This window comes from Canis lupus, chromosome 31, assembly GCF_011100685.1.
Source record: "Canis lupus familiaris isolate Mischka breed German Shepherd chromosome 31, alternate assembly UU_Cfam_GSD_1.0, whole genome shotgun sequence".
NCBI classification, from domain to species: Eukaryota; Metazoa; Chordata; class Mammalia; order Carnivora; family Canidae; genus Canis; species Canis lupus.
Window position 1 is genome coordinate 14386020 of NC_049252.1, and position 16324 is coordinate 14402343.

Consider the following 16324-nt stretch of genomic DNA (forward strand, 5'->3'; position numbering starts at 1 on the left):
AAATAACCTGCAGCAACAAAACCAAATCATAAGTTAATATCTCAATAGTCTTGCCACAGAAGCTATATATTTGTCCTAATAATGAGCTTCATTAAAATATTTTCTAAAATTGCTTTTTTAAAAATTTTTTTTTAATTTATTTACGAGAGTCACAGAGAGAGAGAGAGAGAGAGAGAGAGGCAGAGACACAGGCAGAGGGAGAAGCAGGCTCCATGCACCGGGAGCCCGACGTGGGATTCGATCCCGGGTCTCCAGGATCGCACCCTGGGCCAAAGGCAGGCACTAAACCACTGCGCCACCCAGGGATCCCATAAAATTGCTTTTTTATATAATTTAGTAGCTATACAAGAGAAAATGCTCCTTTTCTGCAAATCACACCCAAATATGTATGTGCATAACTACAGAATTGTGATCCTTTTAGAACAATATCTAACTACACAGTTTTGGGTTTATAAATCATGTTATGATATGATCAATATTTAGTAAATGCTACTTTGAAAACAGTAGTACATAGTTACTATTGCCAAAGACCATTTTAGTGAGTATATAAATACAATAAAACCTATATAAACCCCATGATTCTCTTATTATATATTATGTCATCTTTATTGTTCAATATTCATATTACCAACTCTCAGGATAAATTATTTTTTAATAAAGATTTTATTTATTTATTATTTATTTGAGAGAGAGAGAGAGAGCATGAGAAGGGGGAGCAGTAGGTAGAGGGAGAGTGTGAGTGTGGAGTCTGACATGGGGCCTGATCCCAGGATTCTGAGATCATGACCTGAGCCAAAGTCAGACAGAACCGACCAAGCCACCCAGGCACCCTCAGAATAAATTAATTCAAAAGCATAACTGTTACAGAGAAAGTTTGCTCCGTAACATCATAACTCAATGAAAAAGGAGAATTTTTTTTATTTTGTGGGCACACCAATCATTAAATAACAAATGCAGAGAATAAAAATATTTTTCAAAAACATAAACATTATCGGTTTTTATTCTCATATTAAGAAACTTAGGTTACATGATAAATTCTTTCACCTTTTAAAAATCATTTAAGAGAGATTACAAAACTAAACAAATTCAATGAAGATGTAAAAATTACAGAACAAGATAGTTTAATGAACAAAATCACTCAACGTGCAGTTGAATCCATGAATGCTTATTGCTAGCAAGCACACAAATAAATAAATGGGGATGAAGCTTCAGAAAGCCTTGTCTTAACTTGAATGACAACTACTAAATATTGAAGAAATAATAAAGATAGAAAATCACTCTTTTGTGATCATCACAATAATTGATTCATGCAAGAATCAGCAATGGAGACTAAGAGATCATCAATGAATAAGAATTTGAGTAGAATAGGAAGAGAAAGAGATTATTTACAGCATTTCAAATTATCTCCCCACAGATGGCATTTCTGGCCTGAGGATCTGGGAGTGAAGCCCAGGGTAACTAGAGCCCACAGAGAGTGGGAGGGACATCACAGAAGGGAGAGAACCAGGGAAGTGGCAACCTGATTCTGTTAATGTCCTTATTCAAATTTATGGCTGACTTCAAAACCACATACACATGGTCAGACTCCAAAAATTTGCAGCTCAAGACAAAAATAAAATAACAATAATAATAACATTAATAATATTTTTTACTGCCAAGATTTTAACTTCCAAACTCCACAGGGGAGGCAGAAGTTACAGTTTAAGTCTAATCAGATTAATATTCTATAAAATAAAAACATTAGCACTCTTCAAATGAATATAACTGAGTCTAAAAATCTTTACAACATAGCTATCACAATGTCCACACATACCTCAAAATTACTTGGCATATGAAAAATCAGGAAAATGTGACCTGGTGAAATTTCTCAAGAGCTTCCATGTTAAAATGACCCAGATGTGGGAATTATCAAAGACTTTAAAGAGCTATTAGAACTACACTCAAGTAAAGAAGGCTTTACTTTAAAAGGCTTTTTAAACTATGCTTAGTGAAGTAAAGGAAATAAAAGGAAATCTCAGCAGAGAAATAGAAGATATTTTTAAAATCCAAGTGAAAACTGTAGTACTGAAAAACACAATATTTGAAGCTACAAAGAGAAAAAAAATGGTAAATTCACTGTTAAAATACTTGATGTTCACCATCTGAATCAAGTTATCAAATTGTACATCACCAGTAATGGGACAGACTGGTGTCATGTGACTTCTGATAAGATATTCTGAGAAAGACACACTGTAATTTCATAATATTTCTGCCAAAAATGTATAACCTAAATTTAAATTGTGAGGAAATACAAGATGAATCCATATTCATATTCTATAAAATAACTAACATATATTCTCCAATGTAATGAGAGACAGAAATATTGTTCCAGATTAAAGATGACCATGGTAGACAGCCTTTACAATGGCCTAAAATGATCCCTGCCTCTTTTTTTTTTTTTTTTTTTATCCCTGCCTCTTGATATTCATACCCTTTTGTAGCCCCCTCCCCTCTAGGGTGAACTGGACCTACTGCCTCAATTCTACTGAATTGAATACAGCAAAAGGGAAGGATGCCATTTCCAATACCAGTTTACAAGAAAACTACTTGTGGGGCGCCTGGGTGGCTCAATCTGTTAAACATCTGCTTTAGGCTCAGGTCACGATCCCAGGGTCCTGGGATCAAGTCCTGCATCAGCCTCCCTGCTCAGTAGGAAGACTGCTTCTCCCTCTCCCCATGCTCCTCCTCCCATCCTTGCTCATGCTCTCTTTCTGTGTCAAATAAATAAATAAAATCTTAAAACAAAATAAGACTACTTGTGTCTTGCTCAGTCTCTTACTTTCTCAATTGCTCTGATGGAAGTCAATAGCCATGAGCCAGCTGCTCACAACACAAGCTACTCTATGAAGAGGTCCATATGGCAAGGAACAGAGAGAGACCTTCAGCCAACAACCAGTGTAAAATTGAGACCCCTGGTCCAACAACCCAGGAGCAACTGCATACTGTAAAAGATCATATGGGGGATCCCTGGGTGGCTCAGTGGTTTGGTGAATGCCTTCAGCCCAGGGCGTGATCCTGGGGTCCCGGGATTGAGTCCCACATCAGGCTCCCTGCATGGAGTCTGCTTCTCTCTCTGCCTGTGTCTCTGCACCACCCCCCACCCCTGTCTCTCATGAATGAATAAATAAAATCTTAAAAAAAAATCCTATGAATGATCTTGAAAGTCCTTGGATCTTGGAATCCTTTTCCAGTCAAGCCTTCAGATGAGATTGTAGTTCTGCCTGACAACTTGATTACAGCCTTGGGAAGGATCTTAAGGCAGAGACACCCAAGTAAGCTGCACCTGGATTCCTGTCCAACAGTAATTATGAGACAATAAATGTCCTTTATTTTAAGACAAAGTTTTGGAGTAATTCTTATGTACCCAAAGAAAACTAATACAAAGACTAAGAGAGACATGACAATTAAATGTAATGTGTGGCCTGGGGATCCCTGGGTGGCTCAGTGGTTTAGCGCCTGCCTTCAGCCCAGGGTGTTATCCTGAAGACCCGTGATCGAGTCCCACATCGGGCTCCCTGCATGGAGCCCCTCTGCCTGTGTCTCTGCCTCTCTCTCTGTGTCTCTCATGAGTAAATAAATAAAATAATAAATAAATAAATAAATAAATAAATAAATAAATAAATAAATAAATAAATAAATAAAAAATAAGATGTGTGGCCCTGCACTGGATATTGGAAGCTGGGGGTGAGAGGTGGAGTAGATAACAGAGGATGGTATTGAACAAATGGCAGAATTTGAATGACAGTATTAGATCATAATATTAAACTTCCTCAGGGTGATCACTGTACTGTAGGTATATAAGAGAATGTCCTTTTCCTTAGGAAATATACACTTAAGTATTTATAAACAAAGGAGTATAATATATGCAACTAACTCTTCCATAATTCAGGGAAAATTAATAATAATATATATTATAAAGCGATGGAGTGATAAGGTATATGTGGCAAATTGTGAATTTGTTTCCTGGATAAACGGTATGCAAGGTATTGGTAATTTCCTGCAACTCATTTGAGTTTCAAATTATTGAGTTTTTTACTTTTAATTCCAGTATAGTTAACATACAGTGTTATAGTACTTTCAGGTGTACAGTATAGTGATTCAACAATTCTCTACATCACTCGATGCTCATCACAAGAAGTGTACTCTTTAATTCTTTTTTTTTTTAAAGATTTTATTTATTCATGAGAAACAGAGATTGATAGAGAGATAGAGAAAGACAGAGGCAGAGACACAGGCAGAGGGAGAAGCAGGCTCCACGCAGGGAGCCTGATGTGGGACTCGATCCGGGGACTCCTGGATCATGCCCTGGAATGAAGGTAGGAACTAAACCACTGAGCCACCCAGGCATCCCACTCTTTAATTCTCATCACCTAATTCTCCCATCCCCCTGCCATCTCCCCACAGGAAACCATCAATTTGTTCTTTAGAGTTAAGAGCCTGTTTCTTGGTTTGCCTCTCTTTGTTTTTCCTTTGTTCATTTGTTGTTTCTTAAATTCCACATATGAGTGAAAACATACGATATTTGTCTTGTTCTGACTTATTTCACTTAACATGTTCTCTAGGTTCATCCATGTTGCTACAAATGGCAAGATTTCATTCTTCTTATGGCTGAATAATACTCCATTGTATATGAAAGATTTTTTTAAGTTTTTTTCTAAAGTGATTAAAAGGAACAATTATTTATATATGACTCAACCTAAAATAGGTTGTTTCAGTATCTTAAAATAGAAAGAAGAGACTACATTTGTTTCATTTAATAATGAAAATTATTGACCTTTTCTTCTGGGTGCTTTTAAAACCAAATACTAGTATAAATGTATTGTGTGTATCATATTTTCAGGAAGGAATTGGATTTGGCTAATTTAGATTAAAACACTAATTACAATTTTCTGTATTTAAGTCCTACATTTCTTGTGAAACAAAGTGATTTTGGTCAAATAAAGAAATTCAAGAGAACAAATCAAAAGGCTAATAACCAACTCTAAAACAGATCTTGGGCAAAATGCCAAAATTTTATTTTAGTACCTTTCTTTTTTAAAAATTTTATTTATTTATTCATGAGAGACACACAGAGAGGGAGGCAGAGACATAAGAGGGAAAAGCAGGCTGCATGCAGGGAGCCCGAAGCGGGACTCAATCCCTGGACCCCAGGATCATGCTCTGAACTGAAGGTAGAGGTTCAACCATTGAGCCACTCAGGCATCCCTGATTTTAGTACCTTCCTGACATTCTATCTTGTCATGATGATTTGAATTGCCACCATACTCACCCCCTTTCCTAAGTTTATCCAAGGATATTTTCTGGTTAAAAATTTCATATTACTTGATTTTTTTTACATTTTAATTTATTGCAATTTAAAGCAAATGTCATGGAAACAAATATAGTCATGGCCCCTCACACCAATCTCCATTTGTCTCTCCCCTTTGTCCTTCTACTTCCTTCCTTTTACCTTCTTTGGCCTTCTACTTCCCTTTTCCCCCCATATCTTTCTCTATCTCTTTTTGACCCCTCCCTTCCTGCCTTCTCCTCAGTAATGCCACCTTAGTGCCAGCTTTCATCATTTCAGGCTTAGATCACTACAATTACCTCAAAACTGGTCTTCTGCCTCTAGGTTCCCCCAATCACCCTACACAATGCACATTACAAATTCAGCACCTTATACCTGTTTGTTATATTTGGTTTAAACTTCTCAGGGTAGCGCTCAGGGTCCTTCAGGACTGGTCCCAAATAATTCATGCCAGCACCTTAGATCACATAATTTCCCAGCACAAAATCTCCTCCCCACTCATCAAAGTCTTCTGTCATTTCCTTACCTCTAGGAGACCAAAGCAGATTTTTTCCTCCCTGAGTAACCTGAGCCAGGATTCCTGGCCTCATTTAGGACCACCTATTGCTAAAAGATCTAAGACAAGAGCTGGGAGGGTGAGTTCCACATAGCAATAGATGCCTAAGATATCCCGTGCTGCATCTCCTCTGCCCACCTGACATTAGTGTCACTAATGTGGACAGTTGCACACATGTTGCAGTGTTCTGCTTCCAGTGGGTAATGTAGTGTCCCTTGGGGGTATCCTCCAACACCATGGAAACTTACATAGTCAGAGCAGGGACACAGCCTGGAAGTGCAGAGGCATTAATAAATGATGGGGGTGGAAGTGAGTAGATAAATATCCCAGCTTCCTTGTCCTTCACTGGGATAATTCTGAGGCATATTCTATGTGATTCTATGGATGATCCCCAGAGTAAATGGGCCTTGGTTTCCATCTGGGTAACATACCATTTATCGGCTTTCTCCTTCCCTTGTCTCACTCTTTCCACTCCCTCACCTCTGCTTCCTAGGGTCGGTACCACCAGTCATTAGGTAAATGCAGATGAACTACCTATATCCAAGTCCTTGCCTTGGCCTCTGCTTTTGCAGAAATCCAAACTAAGGCATATAACAGTAATCGTTATTTTTCTCTTCCTTTAATAATTAAACCCCATGTTTTAGCTGTGTGTATGGCCACTTCGATATAGATTACATTCCCCACCATCCTTGCAACTAGATATGTCTGTATGATTTTTTATCAATGCAATATAAGTGATTTTATATGCCAAGCCATGCCTCAACAAGAAATAGGGTTGCATTTTTCTTGTTCCTTTTTCTGTTCCTGATGGATGAGATGAAGATGTGATGGCAAGAGACACAGAACCCAGATCACGAACCCAGAGATAGAAGCTATATTTTGGGGATGAACTTGAGCTTCCATCCACCCTGTACTACTTCATTGTGAGCTAATAACTTCTCTCTTCTTAAGAAATGGTATTGTTGGGATCTCTTTTAAAGTAGTTTAGACAGTATCCTTAGGAGGTTAAGACTTTGGACAAGTCACACAGTTTTTGAATCAGAGATTCAACAGCTTGAGCTCTTAGTAAGCCATTCATTAGTTGGGGAAGTGTGACATCCCTCCTACGTGTTCAGACACTGAAAAGGCTAAGAAATATTGAATTATCTATGGCGTCTTGCAAAAGAGAAGACTTGCCTCCCTTTTGCCCAAGAAGTAGGGAAAGACTGGTTCTAAGCTCCATCAAAATATAAATGAAAACAGAAGTCATGAAGCTAAAGAGAAAACTTGAATCTTTTGAGGTCAGTTTTGTCTTTTTTGTAAGACCCATGGCAGAATAAATTAATCACTGTTAGGGACTGAACTGTTCCTCTCAAAATTCATGTTAATGCCCTCATTTCCAGTGCCTCAGAATGTGACAGTGTCTGAAGATAAGATCTTTAAAGAAATGGTTAAGCTATAATGAGCCCACTAGTGTGGACCCTAATCCCTTCCGACTGGTGTCTTTACCAAGAAGACAAAATCTGGACACATAGAGACACCAGATAGGTGAACTCTCAGAGAAAAAAAACACATGAAGAGGCAGCAAGGGGGCAGCCATCTGCAAGCCAAGGAGAGAGGCCTCAGAGAAAACTAAATCCTCACATTGATCCAAGACACCTTGATCTTGAACCACAAACTTCCAAAACTGTAGGAAATACATTTCTACTTTTTTTAGCTACCCAGTCTGTAGTACTTTGTTAGGACAGCTCTAGCAAATTAACACAATAATTTACCTTCAAAACCATGGAAGAACTGGGATGGCTCAGTGGTTAAGCATCTGCCTTCGGCTCAGCACATGATCCTGGAGTCCCTGGATGGGGTCCCACATTGGGCTCCCTGCATAGAGCCTGCTTCTCCCTCTGTGTCTCTGCCTCTCTCTCTCTCTCTCTGTGTGTGTCTCTCATGAATAAATAAATAAAATCTTTAAAAAAAAATCATGGAAGAACCTAGACTCTATTTCCACCAGAGGAATAACTAAGTAAAGGAATAAGTGAATGGTGATGGTGCCATAGAGCTGAGAAATATTAAGAACATTTTACTCTGTAACAAGTCATTCACTAAATAAATACCTTTTAAGTCAGCTTGACTGAGGGAGAAGAGTGGCAGCATGACCTAGCTGAGATATGTGTTGCAATCAGAAAGGACACAATAGGGATAACTGGGTGACTCAGTGGTCGAGTGATGGCCTTTGGTTTGGGTCATGATCCTGGGGTCCTGGGATGGAGTTCCACATCTGGCTCCCTGCAGGGTGGCTGCTTCTCTCTCTGCATATGTCTCTGCCTCTCTCTGTGTATCTCTCATGAATAAATAAATAAAATCATAAAAAAAAAAAGGACACAAGAATCTCCATGAACTACTCCAACTTTGCTAAATATAAAATGACATTGGTCTGAATGCATCTGTAGCCAAGTCAAGAAATTTGAAATGATGAAGCAGCAGAATTCTGAACCACAGGCTGAGCAGCTGTGTGAATTTACTGAAGTGAAGAGTTTCTTAAATGAACCATTAAAATTTTATCAAAAGCAGGCCAGAAGAGGTCAGAGAGAAATGACGTTACATAACTCTAAAATAAAATATTGCTCGTGTTTGATTTCTAATGAACCGATATTGTTTCCATGTTTATAAGAAGCTTCCTGTATTCTGATAAAATATCCTTAAACACGAAATGTCAAAAAATGAACTTTTTTCCCCCTGGAAATTACCCTCTACTATATTCAGTTTTAGTTGGTGTCATCATCCTCATAGTGACCCAAACTAGAATTTCAGTTTTGTGTAGACCTAAGAACCAAACCTTCTCTGCCATCTCTTTATATAGAACAATATCCTGAGATTCCCAGATAATTTTAAAACTGTCACCACTTGCAACTATTTATCTCTGTGAATCAAAATTATCTTGCCACTGTACAACAAACAGAACTCAGACATAAAAGAATTGCAAAGCTGAGGCTGATATAAGACATAACTGTCATCTATAATCTCCATCAATTTTGTATTCAAACAAATGTCCGTATCTTCATTGTTTTAATTTGTAAAATAAGTGTATACTAATTAAAAGTCTTCTTAACCTAACTTTCATATTGGTGTATCATACAAGATTTAACTAAAAAAAAATCTGCTGCTAAAAAAAAAAAAAAAAAAAAAAATCTGCTGCTAAAATCACTTGAAAAAAATTTTTTTTAAATCACTGATCTGTGAAATAAAAAGCTACATGGGACCTAACAAGGCACACAACAGCATGACCCCTCTTATCTCTTCAGCCCTATCTCTTGCTACTCAGTCATACACAGATCCCTGAAAAACCATCTTGTTTCTCATCCAATCTTCTTCAGTCATCTTCAGTCTACAGTGCTCTTGCTCCTTCACTTGATCTAAGGCTCATCCTTTAAGACTCACTTCATACCTCTACAAAGTCTTTTCTGGCCCACCAAGGCCCTGTTGAAAGAGCCTCTTTCACATATCTCTTATAATAACATATTTTCGATTTTTAGATTTATTTATCTACCATACTCACCAAACTCTGAATTTCTGCTGCTAGAGGAATGTGCTGCTAGAGACTGCCTAGCGCATGGTGGACACTCAGAAATATTTGATGAAGGGGAAAGGCAAGATGCAGAATACAAGATTAATATAGAAAACCCAACAAGATACAAATTGAATTTGAAATTAAAAACATAATACCACTTACATTAGCACCCCTAAAGTTGAAATACATAAGTATAAATCTAACAAAATATGTGCAAGAGCTATATGAAGAAAACTGCAAAACTCTGATAAAAATCAAAGGGCCAAATAAATTCAGATATTCCATGTTCATGAAAGGAAGACACATTGTTGTCAGTTCTTCCCAACTTCATCTGTAGATTCAATGCAACCAAAATCAAAATCCCAGCAAGTTATTGTATAGGTATTGACAAAGTGATTCTAAAGTTTATATGCAGAGGTAAAAGACCAGAATAACCAACACAATATTTAAGAACAAAATTGGAGAACTGACACTACCTGACTACCAAGATTTATTATAAAGCTACAGGAATCATGACAGTGTGTTATTGGTGAAAGAATACACAAATAGATCAATTGAACAGAATACAGAACCCAGTGCTACAATCTCATAAGTATAGTCAAATGATCTTTGACAAATAATACAATGGAGCAAAGGCTGTCTTTTCAACAAATGGTGCTAGAACAACTGGGCATTCACATGCAAAAAACTAATAAATCTAGATACAGATCTTACACCCTCCACAAAAATTAACTCAAAATAGATAACAGACCTAAATGTAAAACACAAAGCTATAAAACTTCTGGGATATAACACAGAAGGAAACCTAAATAACTCTGAGAATGGTGATGACTTTATTTTTTTTAAGAGAGAGGACTTTAGATATAATACCAGAGACATAAGCCATAAAAGAAGTAATTGATAACTGGATTTCATTAAAGTTAAAAACTACTGCGGCTCTGCAAAAGACACTATCAAGAGAATTAAAAGACAAATCATAGACTGGGAGAAAACATTTGCAAAAGACATATATAGGCATATCTCATTTTACTGTACTTTGCTTTATTGTGCTTTGCAGATAATGCATTTGTTATAACCTTGCACTGAGCAAGTCTATTGCTGCCATTTTCCAACAGCATTTGCTTATTTCGTGTCTCTGCAACCCATTTTGGTAATTCTCACAATATTTCAAGTCTTTTTATTATTTCTGGTATGGTGATCTGTGATCAGTGATCTGTCATGTTACTACTGTAATATTTTGGGGTGTAACAAACTGTACGTATATAAAATGACAAACTTAATTTATAAATGCGTCTGTTCTGACTGCTCCACTGACCACTGGTTCCCCCATCTCTGTCCTTCTCCTCAAGCTTTCCTATTCCCTGAGACACAACAATAATAAAATTGGGCCAATTAAGAACCTATAATGACCTCTATGTGTTCAAATGAAAAGAGTGGCACTTCTCTCATTTTATTTTTTATTTTTATTTTTTTTGTTTTTTTTTTTTTTTTACTTCTCTCATTTTAAATGAAAAACCAGAAATGATTAAGCTTAGTAACAAAGGCATGTCAGAAAGTTGAGATAAGCCAAAAGCTAAGCTTCTTGCACCAGTTTGCCAAGTTGAGAATGCAAAGGAAAAATTCTTGAAAGAAATTAAAAGTGCTACTCCGGTGGATGCACACATGATAAGAAAGTGAAGCAGCCTTATCGCTGATATGGAGAAAGCCTAAGTGGTCTGCACAGGTCAGTCCGCCATAACATTCCCTTAAACCAAAGCCTAATCCAGAGCAAGACCCTCCCTCTCTTCAATTCTGTGAAAGCTGAAAGAGGTAAAGACACTGCAGAATAAAAGTTGGAAGCTAGCAGAAGTTGGTTCATGAGGTTTAAGGAAAAAAGTTGTCTCCATAACATAAAAGTGCCAGGTGAAGCAGCAAGTGCTGATGTAGAAGCTGCTGCAAGTTATCTAGAACATCTAACTAAGGTAATTAATGAAGGCGGCTACAATAAACAACACAGTTTCAAAATAGACAAAACAACCTATTGGAAGAAGATGCCATCTAGGACTTACATAGCTAGAGAGAAAGGCAATCCCTGGCTTCAAAGCTTCAGAGGATAGGATGATTCTTACTAGGGGCTAGGGCAGCTGGTGACTTTAAGTTGAAGCCAATAATTAGTTACAATTCCCAAAACCCTTCTGCCATGAGAGTTGTGCTAAATCTATTCTGCCTAATGCTCTGCAAGTGGAACAATAAAGCCTGAATGACAGCACATCTGTTTACTGAATATTTTAAGCCCACTGTTGAGAACTACTGCTCAGAAAAAAAATTCCTTTCAAAATGTTACTGCTCATTGACAATGTATCTGGTCACCCAAGAGGTCTGATGGAGATGTACAATGAAATGAATGTTCTTCTATGCCTGCTAACACAATATCCATTCTGTAGCCCATGGGTTGAGGAGCAATTTCGACTTTCAAGTCTTGTAACTGAAGAAATAGATTTCATAAGGCCATAGCTGTCATTGATAGTGATTTCTTCTGATGGATCTGGGCAAAGTGAATTGAAAACTTTCTGGAAAGGATTTACCATTTTATTTTATTTTATTTTTTAAGATTTTATTTATTCATTCATGAGAGACACAGAGGGGGGGGGGGAGAGGCAGAGACACAGGCAGAGGGAGAAGCAGGCTCCATGCAGGGAGCCTGACATGGGACTCGATCCCAGGTCTCCAGGATCACACCCTGGGCTGAAGGCAGCACTAAACCGCTAAGCCACCTGGGCTGCCCAGATTTACCATTTTAGATGCCACTAAGAATATTTGTGATTCATGGAAAGAGATCAAAATATCACCATTAACAACAGTTTAGAAGAAGTTGATTCCAGGGCACCTGGGTGGCTCAGTGGTTGAGCATCTGCCTTTGGCTCAGGTCATGATCCTGGGGTCTTGGGATTGAGTTCCACATCAGGCTCCTGACAAGAAGCCTGCTTCTCCCTCTACCTGTGTCTCTGCCTCTCTGTGTGTGTCTCTCATGAATAAATAAAATCTTAAAAGAAAAAAAGAAGAAGAAGTTGATTCCAACCCGCATGGATGACTTTGAGGGGTTCATGACTTCACTGGAGGAAGTAACTGAAGATGTGGTGGAAATAGCAGGAGAACTAGAATTAGAAGTAGTGCCTGAAGATAGGACTGAACTGCTGCAATCTCATGATAAAGCTTCAATGACGGAAGAGTTCCTTCTTATAGATGAGCAAAGTGGTTTCTTGAGATAGAATTTACTCCTAATGAAGATGCTGTAACATTTGTTGAAATGACAAAAAAAGATTTAGAATATTACATAAATTTAGTTGATGAAGCAGCAGCAGGTTTTGAGAAGATTGACTCCAATTTTAAAAGAAGTTGACACTTCACTAAATGCTATCAAACAGCATCACTTTTACAGAGAAATCACTTGTGAAAGGGAGTCAGTGTATGCAGCATGCTTCAATTTTATCTTATTTAAATAAATTGCCACAACCACCCCAACTTTAGTAACTACCATCCTGGTCAGTCAATAGCTATCTACATTGAAGCAAGACCCTATAACAGCAAAAAGATTATGACTTGCTGAAAGCTCAGCTGATGATTAGTGTTTTTAGCAAAAGTATTTTTTAATTAAGGTATGCATATTTTTTAGACATAATGATATTGCACACTTAGTAGACTCCAGTGTAGCATAAACATAAATTTTATATGCACTGAGAAACCAAAAAATTCATTTGACTTGCTTTTTTTTTTTTTTTTTTTAAGATTTTATTTATTTGACACAGAGAGAGAGCCTAATGTTAGGCTTGATCAGAGAGCCTAATGTGGGGCTTGATCCCAGGGTCCCAGGATCATGACTAAAGGCATGATGCTAAAAAGGCATAAAGCTAAACGCAGATGCTTCACCGCTTAACCACCACCCAGGTACCCCCATTTGACTTGCTTTATTGTGGTATTTACTTTATTGACATGGTCTTGAATGGAACCCACAAGTATCAGTATGCCTGTATCTGATAAAAGACCGTGATCCAAAATATATAAAGAACTCTTAAAACTCAACAATAAGACTCAACAATAATAAACAACTGGATTAAAAATGGGTTGAAATCTTAACAAATACTTCACCAATGAAAATATATAGATGGAAAATAAGTAAATGAAAAGATTGTCCAGGGACGTCTGGGTGGCTCAGTTGTTTAAGCACCTGACTCTTGGTTTCAGCTCAAGTCATGATCTCAGGGTTGTAAGATCGAGCCCGACATGGAGCCTGCTTAAGATTCTCTCTCCTGGGCAGCCCGGATGGTTCAACGGTTTAGCGCCACCTTCAGCCCAAGACGTGATCCTGGAGACCCGGGATCGAGTCCCACGTCGGGCTCCCTGCATGGAGCCTGCTTCTCCCTCTGCCTGTGTCTCTGCCTCTCTCTCTCTCTCTGTCTCTCATGAATTAAAAAAAAAAAAAAAAGATTCTCTCTCTCTCATTAGCCCCTTCCCTCCATTCTCTCTCGTAAAAAGAAAAAGTAAGAAAAGAGGGAAATAAAGGAAGAAAGAAAAGATGTTCCACATCATACGCTCCACCATGTTTCAGTGATCATGGTCTTTAGTGTTTATTCTAAGGAGTTAAAAATTTATGGATCAAATCTATACACAAATGTTTATAGCAGCTTTATTCATAATTGCCAAAACTTAGAATCAACCATGATATCCTCAGTAGGTGAATGGATAAACTGTGGTACATCCAGACAATGGTGCATTACTCAGTGTTAAAAAGAAATAAGCTAATGAGCCATGAAAAGAAATGGAGGAAACTTTTTTTTAAAGATTTATTTATTTATGAGAGACACAGACTGAGAAAGAGAGGCAGAGACATAGGCAGAGGGAGAAGCAGGCTCCATGCAGAAAGCCCGAGGTGAGACTTGATCCCAGATCCTGGGATCACTACCTGAGCCAAAAGCAGGTGCCCACCTGCTGAGCGACCCTGACATCCCTGGAGGAAACTTTAGTATATATTACTAAGTGAGGGGTACCTGGGTGGCTGAGCCAATTAAGCGTCCGACTCTTGATTTTGGTTCACGTCACAATCTCAGGGTTGTGAGATGGAGCCCCTTGTGTGCTCCATGCTCAATGGGGAGACTGCTTGGGATTCTCTCTTGCCCTCTGCCCCTCCCCACACTCATGCTAGCTCTCTTTCTCTCTCACCCCTTCTCAAATAAATAAATAAAATCTTAAAAGAAAGAAAGGAAGGAATGAGCCAATCTAAAAAGGACTCCATTTTGTGTGATTCCAACTATATGGCATTTGGGAAAAGGCAAAAGTTAGGGAATAAAAAGATCAGTGGTTGCCTAGGAGTGGGCAAAGGAGAGACATGAAGAAGCAGGGCACAAAGGATTTGTAGAGCAGTGAAAATACTTTGTATGATATTGTAATGATGAATGGATGTCATTATACATTTGTCCACCCCTCTAGAATATACAACACCAAGAGTGAACCCTACGGTAAACTAGACTTTGAGTGATTATGATGTGTCAGTGCAGGTTCGTCCTTGGTAAAACACACACACACACACACACACACACGCACACGCACACACACACAAGCCATTCTGGAGATACTGTGCATGTGTGGGGCAGGGGGCATATGATAAACCTCTGTACCTTTCTCTCAATTTTGTTGCAAACCTAAAACTGCTCTAAAAAAAATAGATTCGGTTTTGTTTTTTTACGAAGAAGGAAGGAATGAAGGGAGAAGAGAAAAGGAAGGAAGAAAACAAGTGCGTATTAAGAGGCTAATAGGGACGTCTGGGTGGCTCAGCGGTTGGGCGCCTGCCTCTGGCTCAGGTTGTGATCCTGGGATCCGGGATAGAGTCCCACGTCGGGCTCCCTGCGCTCCCTGCGTGGAGCCTGCTTCTCCCTCTGCCTGTGTCTCTGCCTCTCTCTCTCTCTCTCTCTCAGTCTGTGTCTCTCATGAATAAATAAATAAATCTTTTTTTAAAAAGAGGCTCATAAATGAGGAAATCTTTGCTACTACAGTATGATTTGAAGGAAACTCTGGCCGAGCTCTTTGCTAAAAATTATCCCTAATATTGGCCTTCAGCTAACTTGAAATTCCCACCACGAGAGGTTCAGAACTAGGAGAAAGTAACCATTTAACCTGAAATACTTACCTCTGCATCTAAAATATGACAGCATGTCCCCAAAGCTTCAAACTAGGTTAACTGAGAGGAGGGAGGGAAGGGTCTGGGAAGAAAAGACAGGAAAACAGAGGATGAGACCCATTATGTGCCAGTTTCCCAGGGTGGGTGGGAGAGAGAGGCTGGATTGGTACAGACTCACCCATGGCAATTCAGTACCCGGTTATGACATATTTAAATATTGCCTTTTGGTAGTTTGTTCAGCAACTCTGTGAGATGGGAGGGTGGCACATATTTCTTCATCTGGAGAAACTAGAAGAAACTTCGTTTTGAGCTCCTCAAAGACTAGATAGAGTCAGAGTTGGCAACAGTAGACTTCGCTCCCTGCCCAATGCCCTGTGCGAGAGAAGCTAGATTGCCACCCTAATGATAATGTGCTGATTCTGCTTGTTTAACTAAGGCTACACCAGATTAGGAAACCATAATTACAGCTAAAATCCATGTCTCTGATACAGTTGAGAGAATGTCTGTTTCACTGAACTGAGCGCCAAGGAAAGGTCTCGCTGGAGGTTAGGCCCGGCAGCCTCCTGCTCTCTGAAAGGGATAGTGCTGTTTCAGTGTCTCATTGGGTCCTTTATCTGAGCCGTGGGATTTCCTACAGCTTGGGTTTCAGATGGTTTACTTTGATTTCTGGGGGCGATAGAGAAGTCTGCCCATCTTTAAGTGGTATTTTTAGAGGCCACATCCTTGCAAAATCTTCAGTGCCTTCCT